The 17,906-nt window shown below is 39.5% G+C and overlaps 1 protein-coding gene across 1 annotated transcript in view; it reads right to left on the bottom strand.

Annotated features, from left to right (window-relative positions):
- PRKG1 (protein kinase cGMP-dependent 1) overlaps positions 1–17,678 on the bottom strand; it is a 1,402,246-nt gene extending 1,384,568 nt beyond the window's left edge. The window contains exons 1-2 of the mRNA XM_079899910.1: positions 17,587–17,678; positions 17,154–17,374 (exon numbers count right to left, since the gene is read on the bottom strand). The gene's annotated coding sequence lies outside the window, so the exon portion shown is untranslated. The remainder of the gene's footprint in view (positions 1–17,153; positions 17,375–17,586) is intronic.
- Positions 17,679–17,906: the final 228 nt, after the last annotated feature.

Below are 17,906 nucleotides of genomic sequence, written 5' to 3'. Positions count from 1 at the left end.
TGTCTCAGTTTAGACAACAGATTATACAGTGACCCCATTTTTATGGCTCTTTTTGTTTTTTTTATTGTTGTAGAATTGGCTTTATCCTCTCTAGAGCAGATACAGCTTAAACTAAAAGGCCCTGCCACTTCTTTCTGACTGGGGTAGGATCATGGTGAACACAGAGGAAGGCAACATCTTCTCCTCCACTCTTCAATCCACTCCCCATCTAGCTGACCCTCTACTGCCCCTTGCTGGTCCTAGTTTTCTTCCCACTGCCCCTGGGCTCTGGGTCCTGAGTTCTGCCTTTTGTTGACAGAGCTAGCAGCCACTTGGCCACATGGTGCAGAAGAAAAGATGAAAGATAGCTCTTGGGGGCATGTGCTTAGCCTGTCAAGGTCAAGAGGGCATTAGTAGGGTCTTAGAGCATTTGCTGGGTTCTTTCTTCCTGGAACCAAGCTACCTACACCTCAAACCAGAAAGGACTTCCTGTGTAAATCTTCATATTAAGAGGCAGGATGTCTTTTTCCCTCCTTCTGTGTTTTCCAGATTTGCTCAAACACGGACTCCCTTCTATTTAACTTCACCATTATGTTTGCTCATCAACTATCCTTCACCCCAAATCATCATATAATCCCATATAAAGAATTTATTATTTTTAATGGAAAATAATGTTAACAGATAGTTTTCTTTTTAACAGGAATTCCTTTTCACTCTTCCTTTATTCTCTTTACTAATATTGAGAATTAAACAAAGTTTACAGTCTCTATTGCTATTAACCCACAAAACTATTCTTCATAGAATGTATGATCAGTCTGTGTTTACTATGCACCTACTCTTATGCCAGAAACTGTGAACACAAATCTATTTAAAAAAATTTCTTCCCTCAGTGGGGTACACAGTCTAGTGATCCATTCTGCAGTTTTTAAAACTGAATATAATTGCACGTATTTAAGTGTGTCATCTGGTAAGTTTTGTCACTTAGTCAGAATCCCCAAAATAAATCGACTCTGTTCTAAACCTTGTTTCCACTATCACTGCCAAACACTAGGTTCGTGTAGTAAGCCTTTTTAAAGACGAATTTAACTCTTGATCTATCGTTATTGCTACTTAAGTAAAATGAGTTTTCAAATATTTTCCCCAGAAGAAATATAAAAGACTATGCAAAAATGTAAAAAGAAGAAAAAAGTTTAGTTAGAGACCCAGAAGGAGCTTTAAAACATGGAGCTGACAAACTCACATACTGATTTATGATGTTAATGAGCAGGGACTCATGCTTTTTATTTACTTGAAAACAGTTTGGTTATTAACAACTTCTATTTTCTAAATATACCTGTGTTTATAAAATTAAAAACTCTGCGTAAAAAGCCTTATCTATACCTATATTTTTTGCAGTAAATGATTTACAATGAAGTATACCTATTTTCAAATGTAAATTTATTTTGAAACTTGGCATTTTCTACAATAATTTATAAGGGATTTTTGGGCTCACAGGCTGCAGATAAGTCTATTAAATCAATCTGTCATTATCACTGGTTCAAATATGTGATGTAATTATTGGCATTTTTATCCCTATTTCTTCATGAGTTCTTTTTTCTACTTTTCTGACTGCAATATAGCCAGATATTATTATCTCTTCTCTTAATGAAAAGCATGCTGTCAGCAAAATGTATCTCTAGCTTCTAGATGTTAAACAATCTCTTCTTTTCCTTTTTGTTATTATTGACATTATTTATGTGAAGTTAGTTAGCTGAGGTACCAAGAAACAAAAACAGTATTAAAGAGTATGCATAAAGCACTTATTTTTGTACTTTGAGTACAATGTTTTATAAAACTCTGTGATCTATCTATATATACTGAGTAAAATTACAACATTCATTCATTGGGAAAATAATCATTGGTTTGGAAGATAATGGGCACTGTAGAATCATAAATCACATGAAATGAGAAATAATGCAATATTGTGATGACTAGTGTAATTCCAGGATGGTAAAATGATTTTAACTGAATTTTCAAGCACCATTATAAAGTTTTTAAAAGTATCAACATGTGTTGCTGATTCATTTTTTCTTTCCTGAAAACTAAAGTTTTGCTCTTTTTGAGCAAATACCTAAATATTAAGGATCCATAATTGCAGTGTCCCTTTGGCGACTCCTTTACATTCACATATTTTATAAAATTTCCCTCTGGTGCATCTTCTGAGGATAAATGTAACTTTTAATGATTGAGTGCATTATTTTCCAATCAATAAAGAAAACAAGAGGAATACTAAGAAACAAAAAAAATAATGAGAAAACATGACTCCAGAAAGGTAAGTGGGCTGTGAAGTCAACATTTACCCTGGGGGTAACTGCTGATCCCTTAATGGACGGGAGCAGAGGTCAGTAAACCATCCCTGGAGGACCAAATCCAGCTGCCTGTGTTTTGTTGGCCCTTGAGCTAAGGATGGTTGTAGTATTTTTATAGGACTGAGCTAAGATGTTTTTTACATTTTATAAAGTTGTTTTGAAAAAAAGGAAGAATTTGTGACAATGTCCATAGATGGCATATAAAGACTAAAGACTTTGCCATCTGGCCCTTTACAAAAAGTTTGCCAACCCTGCACTAAGCCAATACCACACATTTTGATGGTATCAACAGAATACCTTCTGTTACAGGTAGCATCCCACTTCTAGGTACCAAATTCTGAATTAGCTAGGATTAGGTTTGGCTGCCAGTGACAGTCCAAAATGGCACTGGTTTAAATAATATAGCAATTTATTTCTCCTCACCCAAAGTCCCAAAATGCAGTACAATGCTGGTATTGTGTTTCACAATATCATGAACAGAGAGTCTCTTCTGCTGCTTTACCTGCATGGTCTCAATCTCATGATCTAAAATGATGGCACCTACATTCTACATAGGAGGATAGAGGCAGGACAAAGAAGAAGAGGAAAAGACACCTACTAGCTTTCCCTAAAGGAAATTTACTGGAAGCTGCCACACAACACTATGGCTTCCATCCCATTGGCGAGAACTTAGGCCTAGCTGCAAAAGAAGAATGGGAAATGTAGTCTTCACCTGGGCAACCATCAGAAATTATTTTACTATGGAAGAATGAATATTGAGGGAAAGCTAGCAGAGTCTGCCACAAACACCCACATCACAGGAAATATGTGAGAGTTAAATAAGTAAGCACTTGAGATCATTCAGCACTGGGCTTGGCACATGCTAGATGCCTAGGACCCTTGCCTCCCTCCCCTTCACCAAATAAAAGAAACTGTCAATTTACCTCAGAATTTCTTAAAGTGTTGTCACCCATTGAAAGTATAGTTGTGGTACGTATGGTTCCACTGAAACCTCCTGGTATTCCCACCATTAAATAATCCCTCTCCTTGAGTTCAGTGTGGACCAAGTGGCTCACTTCTAATGGACAGAATATGGGATATCACTTCTGAGATAAGGTTGTAAAAGATTAGGATTTCCATCTTGCTGGGATCTTGCTAGCTCATCTTGCTTGTTCACTCTCATGAAGCCAGCTGCCACGTTGTGAGCTGTGCTATGGAGAGGGCCATATGGTAAGGAACAGCCTGTGAGTAACTAAGTCAGGCCAAGAGCCACATGACTGGGCTCAGAAGCAGATTCCTCCTCAATAGAACTGCAGTCCAGGCTAACAGAGTTAACGGCAGATTATGAGAGATTCCGAAGCAGAGAACCCATCTAAACTGCATCTTGATTCCTGTTCCACAGGAGGTAAAACGTGTTAAGTTGCTAAGTTCTAGGACAATTTGTTGTGAAACAGTAGACAATTAATGAAACAGTGAAAAGTTATAAAGTTATAGTGAATGCAAATGTGCTTATTTGAGAGTCATTGAAGCTGTTATGCAAAATCAGAGAAATAAACTCAATTTTTAAATTTATGAATAACTTTGCTGTTGTCCGTATGCAGGAGCATATGCCCAATACTAGGGAGGATTAAAGCTAAGGAGGTTGGAGATACCTGATTGGAAGTGCTCAAAAATGTTGGCTGAGTGGAAAGAAGAAAGGAAGGGAGGGATGGATGAAGGGAAAGAGTGAAGGATGGAGGAAAGAAGAAAGGAAGAAGGGAAGGGAAGGGTAGAGAAAGAGAGGAAGGGAAAGACAAAGAAAAGGAAGACATTAACTTAAATTCTACTCTCACTTTATCCCCCTTTCTCAGAAGATCCATCTGTCTATCATTGCTTCAGTAAAGGTATCTGGCCAAATATCAACCAGAGATTCCACGCAAGGCTTTCTGACAGTGGTTTTCCGAAAGATTTTTCAATTCAAAGAATTTACAGGAAGTGAAAAAGTCGGAGATAGTGATTCATAGTATAGAGAGAGTATCATAGAGAAGGAAGAGGAATGACGTGTGCCCTCATCTCCAAAACAGAATGGGGATGGGGAGAGAGAGAATAGTGAGGGCTGAAAAGCCAAGAATATAGGGAATTTGGAGTCTGCATCCAAGCAGCACCCACCAGAAGGTAATGAGATCTTAGAAAAGAACGGCTGCAGAACAAGTTCAGGCAGGCTTGAATACACACCCATGCCCCAAACAGAGCCGGGACTTCTCAAAGGAAATCAGAGGGGCTAAAGCAACAGACACACTGGCCTTCTCAGAAGGTATCTCTGTGCCCCAGTAATGAGGACCAGATCCTCCATTCCTACTACTACGAAGGACACCAAAGATCGTAACACAATCTCAGGAATGGGAGGATGAGCCTTGGCAAGCTTTTGTTTTAACCCACCCCACAAAACGGGAGTCAGTCAAAATTCAAGTTGAGTTATAGAAAAATAAAGTGATTTTTTTTTTTCTTTAGTGCTTGTGTCTGTGGACTGAGACCTGCTACTCCATCATTCGAGGTCAACCTCAGCATAGTTCCAATTGTTCTTTTTAACCCCATGCTGCCTTGCAGAGTGGCTAAAAGCACAAGCTTTGTAGCCAGTCAGAACGAAGTCTGCCCTGCCACTACTTATGGTTGGGAATGAGAAAATAACTTAACCTACCTGATTCTGTTTCCTCATTCATTAGGGAGAAATTGTAACATCTCCCTTATAGGGTTGCTATGAGAATTGAGATCATGTACCTAGGAGTACTCATCATAATGCCTGACATGGTAAGAATCAAAAAAGCTACCAAAGCTTAATCAAGAAGAAACAGATAACTGGAATAGTCCAATAGCTTTAAAAAATTGAAAAAATTGTAGATAAAAACTTGCACACAAAGAAAACTGCATGTCCAGATGGCTTCACTGTAGAATTCTACCAGACATAAAGGAAGAAATAATAACAGTTCTATTTACAATATTTTAATTTACAATAATTTATACAAATTATTCCAGAAAATTGAAAAGGAAGGGATATTTCCACGCTTATTCTATGAGGCCAGCTTTACCCCAATAAATAAGGCAAAGAAAGTTTAAAAGAAAACCTTATAATCATAACAATTCTCAGCCCTAAGAATTAAAGGGAACTTCCTTAAATTGATGAAGAGCATCTACAAAAAAAAATCTATATCTAAAATTATAGTAATGGTGAAAAACTCTAGGCTTTCTCCCTGAGATAACATACAAGACCTGGGTGTCCAATTCTACCACTTCTATTCAGCACTGTGCTGGAGGTTCTTGCCAGTACAATAAAATAAGAAAAAGAAATTTTAAAAATCTAGATTGAAAAGAAAGAAGTAACACTGTCTTTATTCAGAGACAACATGATAGCCTACATAGAAAATGTGAAGGACTCTACAAAAAAGCTAATAGAACTAATAATTGAGTTTAGCAAGCTTGCAGGATATAAGATCAATATACAAAAATCAACTATATTCCTATGCACTAGCAACAAACAATCCAAAATTGAAATTTAAAAGGCAATACAATTTGCAACACCATCAAAAAATGTGAAATGCATAGATTTAAATTTGACAAAAGATGTGATGCCTATACAATGAAAACTACAAAACGCTTCTGAGATTAGAGAAAGTAATTAAAGATAAATTAAAGAAAGTCTAAATAAACGGATAGATACACCATGTTCATGGGTCAGAAGATTCAATACTGTTAAAAATGTCAATTCTCCCCAAGCTGATCTATAGTTTCAATGCAATCCCAAACTCAGCAGACTAGCAGACTTATTTAGACACTGACAAGATGATTCAAAAATTTATATAGAAATACATATAGAATATGGTAACACAACTTTGAAAAGAACAAAGTTTGAGGTTTTATACTACCTGAGTTCTAGATTTTTTATAAAGCTAAAGTATCCCAGACACTGTGGTATTGGTGTCAAAATAGAGAAATAGATCAATGGAGCAAAACCGAGTCCAAAAAGAGAGTCATATATACATATATATGTGTGGGTGTATGTGTATACACACATATATATAACTGATTTTTGACAGCAGTTCAAAGTCAGTGAAAAAGGACAATCTTTTCAACAAATGGTGATGGAACAAAGGATATTTATATGTAAAACAATAAATTTTGATCCATACCTCACACTCTACATAACAACTAACTCAATATTGATCATAGAATAAAATGTAAAGCCTAAAACAATAAAACTTCTAGAAGAAAAAAATAAGAGAAAAATCTTGTGACCCTAAGATAGGCAAAGGTTATTTAGATATAATACCAAAAGCATAGTTTTATATGAGAACAAACTGATAAATTGAACTTCATCAAAATGTAAAACCTCTGGCATTCAATAGAGAATGAAACAAGCCACAGATTAGGAGAAAATCTTTGCAAAGCAAGTATTTTATAAAGACATGTATCCAGACTATGTAAAGAACTCTCAAAACTTAACACTAAGAAAACAAAACAACCCAATCAAAAATGGGCAAAAGATATGAATGGACACTTTGGTGAAGCGGCAAATAAGTACATAAAAAGATGTTCAACATCATTAGTCCTAAGGGAAATGAAAATTACCACCCTAGAAAACGTCTCTATAAATGTATTAGAGTAGCCAAAACTTCAAGAGACAGACCATACCAAGTGTTGGCAAGGATGTGGAAGAACTAGAACTCTTTTTTTACGCGCAGGCTCAGTGGCCATGGCTCACGGGCCCAGCCGCTCCGCGGCATGTGGGATCTTCCTGGACCGAGGCACGAACCCGCGTCCCCTGCATTGGCAGGCGGACTCTCAACCACTGCGCCACCAGGGAAGCCCAGAACTAGAACTCTTATACACTGCTGTTGGGAAGGTAAAATGATACAATCACTCTGGAAAACAGTTTGGTAGTGCCTTAGAAAGTTAAATGTACAGGTACTATATGATCTAGCCCAAGATAAATGAAAGCATATTTGTATACAGAAACTTATACATGACTGTTTCTACCAGCTTTATCTGTAATAGCCAAAAATCCATCCACATAATGGAATACTACTCATTAAGAAAAGGGAACGAAGTATTGACACATTGCTACACGGATGAATTTTAAAATAACTATGCTGGGTGAAAGAAAACAAACATCAAATAGCACATACTGTATTACTCCATTTTCTAAAATACTAGAAAGCACGAACTATAGTGAGAAAAAACAGTGGTTGCCTGGGCTTGAGGCTGAGAAGGGCAGGGTGATGGCAAATGATTCTGAGGAAACATTTCTGAGTGATGAATGTGTTTACTATTATGAATATGGTGATGTTTTCACAGGCATATAAATGTGTCAAAACTTATCAAATTGTGTAATTTAAATATGTACTGTGTATTATATATCAAATGTAACTCAGTAAAGCTGCATTTAAAAAAGTTAAACACATACCTATTATATGATCTAGCCATTCTTTTCCTAAGTCTTGATCCAAATATGTACACAAAGACTTGTTCATGAATGTTCATAGAGGCTTTATTTGTAACAGTCAACAACTGGAAAAAGCCCAAACGTCCATCAACAGATGAATGAACGGATAAACAAATTGTGGTACACTCATACAAGGAATGTTGCTCAGTGATAAATAGAATGAACAATTGATACATGCTACAACGTGATTGAAGCTCCAAGTAAGTATGCTAAGTGAAAGAACTCAGACAAAAGAGATTCATTTATATAAAATTCCAGAATATGCAAACTCTTCTACAGTGAGAGAAGGCAGATCATTGGTTGCCTGGGGGACCGGAGTGGGGCGTGGTGGGGTGGAGTGGAGTGGGAGGGATGGATTACCAAGCAGCAGTTGGACACTTGGGAGCGTGATGGATACGTTTATCCTCTAGACTGCAATGATGGCTTTGTGAGTATATACATGTCAACGTGTATCAAATTGTATAATTTTATTATGTGTAGTTTACTATGTGTCGACAAAACCTCAGTATTGAAAAATGGGTATGAAATAGTAAAAGCAGCAGGGTAATTAGAGAAATCAAGGGACGAGGATTCTGAGGATCTGGGTACAAGAAAGTGTTGCCAGAAGAAAAAAGAAAGGACAAAAGTATTGGCTCAGCTAAATGGCTGTGTACCCATCAATAGGTACTCTATCACTTCTGGGCCCCCATTCCTGATTGTGTGATGTGAAAATGGTTAGATTTGATGCTCTTTAACATTTGGTCCCCTTATAACAGGCTGTGCTGCCATTTTTGATCATTGACATCAGGGTTCTTCAAAATAGACTTTCAAGAGACGGCAGTGAGCTTCCTTAAGAAGCTTCAAAATCCTTATCAACTAAAGAGATAGGCATGCTTCACACGCCACACTTCCAGTCCCCTGGGAAGGGACCACACCCTCCCCAAACCCTGCAGGATCTCGGAACAAGTGCCCTAGGCAGTCAAATGTTTTCAATGGAAACCTGATTTACTCTTATCTTGGTAGCTCCTACAGGTCTGCAATTCTGCTGACACAGACCCAGAAATAACTTTCTGCTGTTCTAATGAGAACACAACCTGGAAAATCTAAATTGGAGAGATAATTACCCTCTCTGACCTGGTTTTTCCAAAGGTGGTGGGTAGAGTGTGAGCAATATTAGCCTATATCCTCCTCCTGGTAGTTATGAAAATTTAAACTCCTGTGTGGTTGTGTACGGTTACATTATAACTTATTAGTACTCAGGGTGAGCTCTCTTGGCTTGTTTTTTCTGATAAGAGCTGGGATAAATCATGACCCTTGGCTTGTCTTACTGATTTCCTGTTAGAGGTTGTGGACTTTATTGTTAGCCTAATGTGTCTCTGCTAAGTGCTTTGGGAAACATGTTCCAATGTCCAAACACAGTCCCACCCCCCAACCAAGTTCATGAGAAAAAACATTCATGAGATAAAACACCCAATCTAGTGCTACTGTGAAAGTCAAAATATTCTGAGGCTTGTGATTGAACAGAGGAGAGAGCTAGAGTCAGATACTGATCCCTCTCATTTGCTTCTGCATAGTAGAAATTTCCTAAAGGTGCATAATCTTGATGTAACTCTAGGGTACCTGGCTCAATGCCAGGCACCAATGGGGGAGTCAAGTGGCCTGAGTTCTAGTCCCAGATTTACCACCAACTTACACTATGTCATTGGTCAAACCATGTAAGGCGTCTGGGTGGTCAGTCTCCTCTTCTATAAAATGAGATCAGGTGCTCCCCACTCCATTGCCTTGAGGAACCAGGTGAATAACCCCAATGAGTGAAGGTCCCAAGTAGGGCTCTACAGGATAGGACAGGGTACCGTCTACCTGAGTGCATTCAAGTTCCATTAAAACTGAAAAAATAAAACATGTGCAAAACAAATTTGGCTGTGGCCTGCAGTTTTCAAACTCTGGCTCCAACTCTGAGTCAACGATCACTAAGGTCCACTCCAGCTCTGAAAACACAAGACTGCCCAAGCCAAAGTACACTGGACAAGGTACATGTGGTAGCTTAGATCAAGTGTGACATCCAGTGGCTTATTTGGCTAATGACACTTAGAGACTTTAATAGCCTGGGGAATTCTGACCTCTTAGGCACTTAATCTTGCTGAAAAAGATTTCAACTGAAGAAAGGGAACTGGAACTAACAAGTATTCTCCCCTGGGTTGTAGGCACTGTGAGAGGAACTTTCCCCATTTATCCTACCCACACTCCACAGTGACACCAGTATTATTATCCACCAAAATGAGAAACAGAAGGAGGCATAGAGATGAACTAACTTGTCCAAGCAACTTGCCAAGCTTGCAAGTAAGAAACTGTAAATACAGTCTGACTCCTGAATCCACGCTGCATACATCATTCTGGGACTGTAGAGAACATGTTTCCAAATTTCTATTTTTAATGTGGAAGTTAGCCTGGGGAAGGTTAAGTGATGCCAAAAAGTTAACTAGCAACTAGGGAAAGGGCTGAGGCTGAAACCCCAGTCTTGCAGAGGATCCACCAATTAATTTTTCCATTATAAATTGCCCATAACAGAAACATCTTTTACCTCCACCAGGGCCTCTGAAATACAAAGACCCTTTGCTTTACTTCAGAGAAAAGCCCCCACTCTGACCACTGGAAGATTAGAAATGAACTTACAGACTGCTTCATACCAAGAGTTGGCAGCAGAAAGGAGAGAAAAGAACACTAATAATAATTTTTTAAAACTTGAATGTGTAGGTAGTACCATGAATACAGGGGCAAAAAGTCTTGACACATTTTAAGCTCCCAAGGTCTCAATCTATACAAACTGGCATAATAATTGATGTCCATAATGATGACTCTGAGTCATTAAAGCAATTAAATTATTCTTAGAGTCTTATGTTTAATCGAGTAAGAAAATATGTAATCTAATTTAGAAAGATTTAACCTCCAAAATAATGAGAGTGAACATTTTCTCTGCAGTTAAATAGCTTATCTTGAAGACTGGCTTTGGTTTGCCACATTCTAAACCCTTGAGAGCAGTCTATAGGAGTAGTTAGATGACATCTCCTGTCTGGCCAGAAATTCTTCTACCATTAGTCTTTGGTTTAGGCTACAAATATGGGGGCATCATTCCCAGATAAGAACTATTTTTAATACCCTTTGCCTGTTTTGCCCTGATAAAATCTAGTCTCTTTCAGTTCAGTCTGAGCAGAGTCACATTCAAGAAGGAGCTCATAAGGAATTTCATTCTTTATATTTCCCAAGTGACTTTGAAGGGCATTCAAATATGAAGTCTACAGTAATCTTGGAGGTATCACCTATCCTCTCTATTTACTTTTCTCACACACTGCATCTTCCCTGGGACGTACGTCTTCAAAATCCCCAGGAAAAGTTTTCTCTGCTTCTTTACCAGCCATGCCTTGTCTTCTGCCTGGAATTTCTCCCCCATATTCACATCCCTTCTAGTCTTCTTTACCATTTTAGTCATGCCCACTTGTCACAAATTAACTCCCACTTTAGGGTTTGACTCAAATACAATAAAATCTCCCCTTCAAAGAACTCCCTGTGCCCCTCACTGAGAATGAATTCCTTCTTCTACTGCATCACAACTGCAATTTTAGTTCATACTCGTTCATTCTCTCAACTATGCCTGACATTTCAATCGTTCTTCCCATGCTCTATCAGAGTTCCTTGAGTAAAGGGACTATATATCTTGCTCTGTTTTGCACGTAGTAATCAAACAAGAAATACTGATGAAGTTTTGAATACTTGTAAGTTGCTGAATTAAACTAAGCATTGCAGAGAAACTCAGAGAAATCTCCAGTAAGTGTTTTACTTGCTACAGTTTTCATTGAAGACCTCTGTAAAATGAGTTTGTCTGCTTTGCTGACTTACGGCATCATTGAACTCCTAACAAATAATGCTCTTTGAGGATTTCTGGGTCCTCATTCATTCAACAAACATTACTGAGTACCCACCATGTGCCAGATGGTTCTAAGTGCTAAAGATTCCATGGTAAACAAAAATTCTCTCTCTCTCTTTCTCTCTCCTCTTTCTCTTGATAATTACACAAGCTTAGAATGTATAAAGTTGGGCTTGAAGTTTATAAACTAATATTTATAACATATACCAGCTTTTCTTCTATGAAATGCAGATGAAAGGATGTGGTTAAAGGAGATTTCTGGAAAGCTAGATTTCAGTTAGCCACGATTTTGCCACATTTGTTATCAAATGTAGGGGAACTAGCATTTCTGGAGCATCTCCTTTACTGAGATTATTTGCTAAATTGTTTTAAATTATTTCATTTATATATTACAACCACTCTATGAGATACTCGCTATTTCCATTTTGCAGATAATTAAGCTGATCTTAGTTGAAGTTAAGAAAACAGTTCAAGTATGGAGTTTCCTTAAAAAACTAAAAATAGAACAACCATATTACCCAGCAATCCCACTACTGGGCATATACCCAGAGAAAACCATAATTCAAAAAGAGTCATGTACCACAGGGTTCATTGCAGCTCTATTTACAATAGCCAGGACATGGAAGCAACCTAAGTGTCCATCGACAGATGAATGGATAAAGAAGATGTGGCACATATATACAATGGAATATTACTCAGCCATAAAAAGAAACAAAATTGAGTTATTTGTAGTGAGGTGGATGGACACAGAGTCTCTTATACAGAGTGAAGCAAGTCAGAAAGAGAAAAACAAATACCGTATGCTAACACATATATATGGAATCTAAAAAAAAAAAGTGGTTCTGAAGAACCTAGGGGCAGGACAGGAATAAAGATGCAGACCTACTAGAGAATGGACTTGAGGACACAGGGAGGCAGAAGGGTAAGCTGGGACGAAGTGAGAGAGTGGCATGGACATATATACACTACCAAATGTAAAATAGATAGCTAGTGGGAAACAGCCGCGGAGCACGGGGAGATCAGCTCGGTGCTCTGTGACCACCTAGAGGGGTGGGATAGGGAGGGTGGGAGGGAGGCAAGAGAGAAGAGATATGGGAACATATGTATATGTATGTATATGTATAACTGATTCACCTTGTTATAAAGCAGAAACTAACACACCATTGTAAAGCAATTATACTCCAATAAAGATGTTAAAAAATAAATAAATAAAAAATAAAACAAAAACAACAAAAAAAATAAAGGCTGTCATTTTTTCAAAATTTAAAAAAAAAAAAGTTAAACAAGGAGGCCATTGCCCTGAGGCGGCTCTAATGCTGTGGAGGTCTATGTAAGCAAACCAAAATCTAAGCCCGTAAATGCCCAGATTTGAAGTAGAAAACTACAGAAAACTAATCACAAGCAGCCCATTAAGCTGAAGCTGTAGCCAATCAGGTAATTTGCTTTGGCACGTTTTCTATATGAGTCTTTCTCCTGGTTCCTGTGTGGGCAGAGAGCCCACTTCCAGTCTGGTGCTGCCCAATTCCAATTGATTTCTGCTCAAATAAACTCTTAACATTTTTAATATGCTTCAATTTTAAAACTGCTTCGAGCAATTTTTAATATGCTTCAATATGCTTTTCACGCCTCTAACTTAAATCAAGAAAAACCTGGCCATCTAGAAGAATAAAAATAACCCCATGTGAATCCAGTAGTTTTGCTCAGGGTCCTGTCCTTATGTGTTCCTCTCTGCTAAGAAATGTCTACCTGGGGACTTCCCTGGCGGTCCAGGGGTTAGGACTCCGCGCTTCCACTGCCGAGGGCACGGCTTCAATCCTTGGTCAGGGAACTAGGATCCCACAAGCCACATGGCTTGGTCAAAAACAGAAGAAAAAAAAAAGAAAACAACTCTGTCTAGAATTTCCTTTGATGGGAAGAAATGCCCCACCCAGGCCCCTTTAACTTGTTTAATTGGAGAACTGCACTGTGTTGGGCCAGTTAGGAAAAGTCAAAAGCCTATTTCTAGCACAAAACTCAGTGCTTTCCAGGGATTTTATTATTAATCAATTGGGGTATAAATTTCACAAGTGCTACTCCATTCTGGCTTTGGATATAAGACTGCTCTTATTCATTTCCTATTAATTCTAACCAGGGATTCCTTACTCCATCTCTGCAAAAGTGATAGCAGGTTGACTGGTTAATAATTTAGAGCTCAAACAGTGCTCAAGGAAGCACTATAGATATCACCAACAAACATGGGAAGCACGTATTACTTGTATTGCTAAATCACATTACACACATGTATACATACGACCCTAAACTCTTATCAGAGCCACTTTGCATACTCTTTGTAAGCTACAGCATCCCCAGCACTGTTCCCAAGATAACTATTTGCAAAGGGGCTTTGGAAGAAATACATTAAGAGGAATGTGCTGTTGCTATGAAGTCTTCTGAGATGCTTGAACTGCAGTCCGGCAGAATCTCCTGACATTCTCTAAATGTGATTTTGGATTTGTCCCTGCTGCCATCTTTTCCTTGAAGTCGCCTGGGAAACTTCTCACTATATCCTTTTGTCTTTGTTCATGGCTGTTCCTTTAATTGTGCTTTTCACATTAAATTCTGAGTAGGTCCCTTATCTATCTTCCCCAGGAGACTAGAGTTTCTGAGTGTTTCAATCATCATCTTACTAATATTTTATCCTTATTTGCCTGACGACTAACTAGGCTCTCAATAAACATTTGAGGAATGAAAAAGAATACATGTGAATTGGGGCTTCCCTGGTGGCGCAGTGGTTGAGAGTCCGCCTGCCGATGCAGGGGACACGGGTTCGTGCCCCGGTCCGGGAAGATCCCACATGCCGCAGAGTGGCTGGGCCCGTGAGCCTGTGCGCCCGGAGCCTGTGCTCTGCAACGGGACAGGCCACAACATTGAGAGGCCCGCGTACCGAAAAAAAAAAAAAACATGTGAATTAATTTGGCTTTGCGTAGTATCAGGAGACAGGAATAGCTTTAAATTTCAAACTCCTAGAAAGAACTACTTGAGATGTTGATGTGCACGAATGAGACTTTTCTCTACCTCATGAAGACCACAGAAGGAAAGAATCTAGGAAAGAACTAGAAAGTGACCCTGTGTGGTAGCCACACAGTTCAAGTTTATGAGGATTTCAGAGAACTCACTCCTGAGCTGCATGAATCCCAAAATAGCACTACAAGAGTCAGCAAGGTCATATGCCATGCCTAGGAGACTCTCAGTAAATACTTGTAAAATAACTAGAGAGGACTAGAGTGGACACCCTATGATATTTGCAAGAGCAATACATAGACTCAAAGAAAAGATGAGCACAGGTTCTAGAGCCACCAGTTTGTTTTGTTTGTTTACCTACCATTTATTATTCTGTGTGCCAATCTGTGTTCTATGCATTTCACATGTATTAACCACTTGAAGACTCACAGTTTGCCTGTGAGATAGTTACTGTAAACCTCATGATTTAAGATGTGATAACTAGGGCTTAGAGAAATGAACTACCTTAGAGAAATGAATAACCATATAGCAAATAAGTGGCACAGTCAAGTTTCAAACCCTGGCCCCCTGGCTCCAAAGCTGAGGTTATTAACCATTGTCATGGCCATGGAGGCTGCCACTCAGACCTCCTTTAAGAGAGCAGCAAGCACGTGCGGTGTGACAAGGCCACGCTTCCCCTGGGGTGCTCCCAGACAATGGGCAAAGCAGAGGCATTAGAACTGGGCCACCATTGCCCAGCACAGGACCCCTCTGTCAAGCAACCTTTCCTCAGAGATTCCCTGTTAGCCTAACCCAGACCTTCTCAGGGCTGCACCATGGTCTGAGGATTTTCCAATGCAATCATTCCTTCCTTCCCTCCCTCTTTTCACAAATGCCAGATCTGCACCACAGTCTGAAGGTTCTCTAACCTGCTTCTATTCCCTTCCCCTAAATCCTAAACAGGTATTTTCCCCAATAAAATCTCTTGCATGTCTAATCTCATCTGGGTATCTGCATCTTGGATGACACAGGTGATACCACAAGTGGTCCAAGAAAACAGGTAGTATTATGAGGTTTCAGGACTGGCTCATTCACTACCCAAAAGGCAGGAATGACTCCATCCTGTGCAGGGTATAGATAGTCCCTGGCACAGGTGGCAGCCCAGTTGCTGAAGATTTCACTGGTGCTGACCCGGGAAATGCCTTGTTGGAAGGAAATGCTCTTAACGGTACAATAACTCAGATATTTGAAAGATATTGGGGAAAAATTCCTACAAAGGCAAGAGAGTTAGTCATTACCAAGTTGTTTTAATGCTCCACAAAGGAAAAATGTGAAACAGGTCTGGCAGCTACCGGCTGAGAGAGAAGCAAGAGGGCCTCTTTGGTAGCTTATCTCTTACAGTGTAGATAGCTAGTGGGAAGCTGTCACATAGCACAGGGAGATCAGCTCGGTGCTTTGTGACTGCCTGGAGGGGTGGGATAGGGAGGGTGGGAGGGAGGGAGATGCAAGAGGGAAGAGATATGGGAACATATGTATATGTATAACTCATTCTCTTTGTTATAAAGCAGAAACTAACACACCATTGTAAAGCAATTATACTCCAATAAAGATGTAAAAAAAAAAAAAGCAAACACAGCTGAGGAGCACGTTCAGAAGTTAATAGAACTGCAGAATTCCAGAGACATTTCACTCATAAACAAAACAGCATTGGTGGCCCTAGAGCCTGTTCTCATCTTTTCTTCACGTCTACATATTACTCTTGGAACTATTGTAGGCTGTTCACTCTATATCTCTTTATTTCATTAATATTGTGTCTACTATGCACAGTACAGAACTTTGCTGACTCTTGTAGTGCTATCCTTGGATTTATACAGTTACTCACATTTAAATACACAGCCAAAATATGTCAGCTAAGCTAAAGCCTGGGCTCTGGTTGGGAAAACATGGGACCCTAGAATATGGGATGGAGATTTTCGGGTGGATTCCCTCAAGGATTTTACTCTGCAGACCTTCCTTCCCCCAAGAGCTTCCAGAGGTTGCCTTCACAATAAGAACTAGCATTTCTCCTGTGTGGGGAGACACTGCAGAAGCTTCTCCTTCCTAAGACAACAGATAACTCCCTAAGGTGATGCTCCCACTTCCTCTCCAGGATGGCCAGGATGATAGACAGGGTTCAATCCAGCATAACTCAGCTTGGACCATGCTGGGTTTGATAAGAGAGAAAAGAAATTATACCTCCAGAAGGAATAGCAAGAATCACCTAGTAGGTACAAGCAGAAGCCAAAGGAGGACCCTGGGGTTGGATCGTGAGTGCGCTTGTTCAAAGGGCCAGAGTGTGAGGCTGGATAAGAAAGAACTGATTTAACGCTTTGGGAAAGATTCCTAGAGAAGGGCAAGCTCATACTTACGAGAGTAAATTGGTTTCCTAGTGCTGCTGTAACAAATGACCACAAACTTAATGGCTTAAAACAACTCAAAGTTAGTATCTTACCGGTATAATCAGAAGTCCAAGATGGATCTCACCAGCTAAAATCAAGGTATTGGCAAGGCTGCATTCCTTCCGGAGACTAAGGGGAAATCTGTTTCCTTATTTTCTCCAGCTCCTAGAAGCTGCCAGCATTCTTTGGCTCGTGGCCCTTTCCTCCATCTTAAAAATCAGCAGTAAAGAATCTTCAGACCTCTCTCTCTTGACCATCCTGCCTCCATCTTTCCCTAATAAGAACACATGATTACATTGAGATACACCTGGGTAATCTCCCCATCCTTAATCTTAATTAAATTAAGGCCCCTAATTTAATCGCACCTGCAAGGTTTCTTTTGCCAGGTAAGATAACATACTATCAGGTTCCAGAGACTTTGGGGGGCGGGGGTGAATTTTTTGCCTAATACAGATGGAATTTTTTAATGTATATAAATTTATTTACTTATTTTTGGCTGTGTTGGATCTTCTTTGCTGTACGCAGTCTTTCTCTAGTGGTGGCGAGCTGGGGCTACTCTTTGTTGCGGTGCATGGGCTTCTACGGTGGCTTCTATTGTTGTGGAGCTCGGGCTCTAGGTGCAGAGGCTTCAGTAGTTGTGGCTCATGAGCTCTAGAGCTCAAGCTCAGGAGTTGTGGCGCACGGGCTTAGTTGCTCCGCAGCATGTGGGATCTTCCCTGACCAGGGCTCGAACCCATGTCCCCTGCATTGGCGAGTGGATTCTTAACCACTGTGACATCAGGGAAGTCCCTCAAGGTTTTTTTTAT

This window comes from Stenella coeruleoalba (assembly GCF_951394435.1).
Source record: "Stenella coeruleoalba genome assembly, chromosome: 16".
Lineage (NCBI taxonomy): Eukaryota > Metazoa > Chordata > Mammalia > Artiodactyla > Delphinidae > Stenella > Stenella coeruleoalba.
This window is presented reverse-complemented; position numbering and strand designations above follow the sequence as displayed.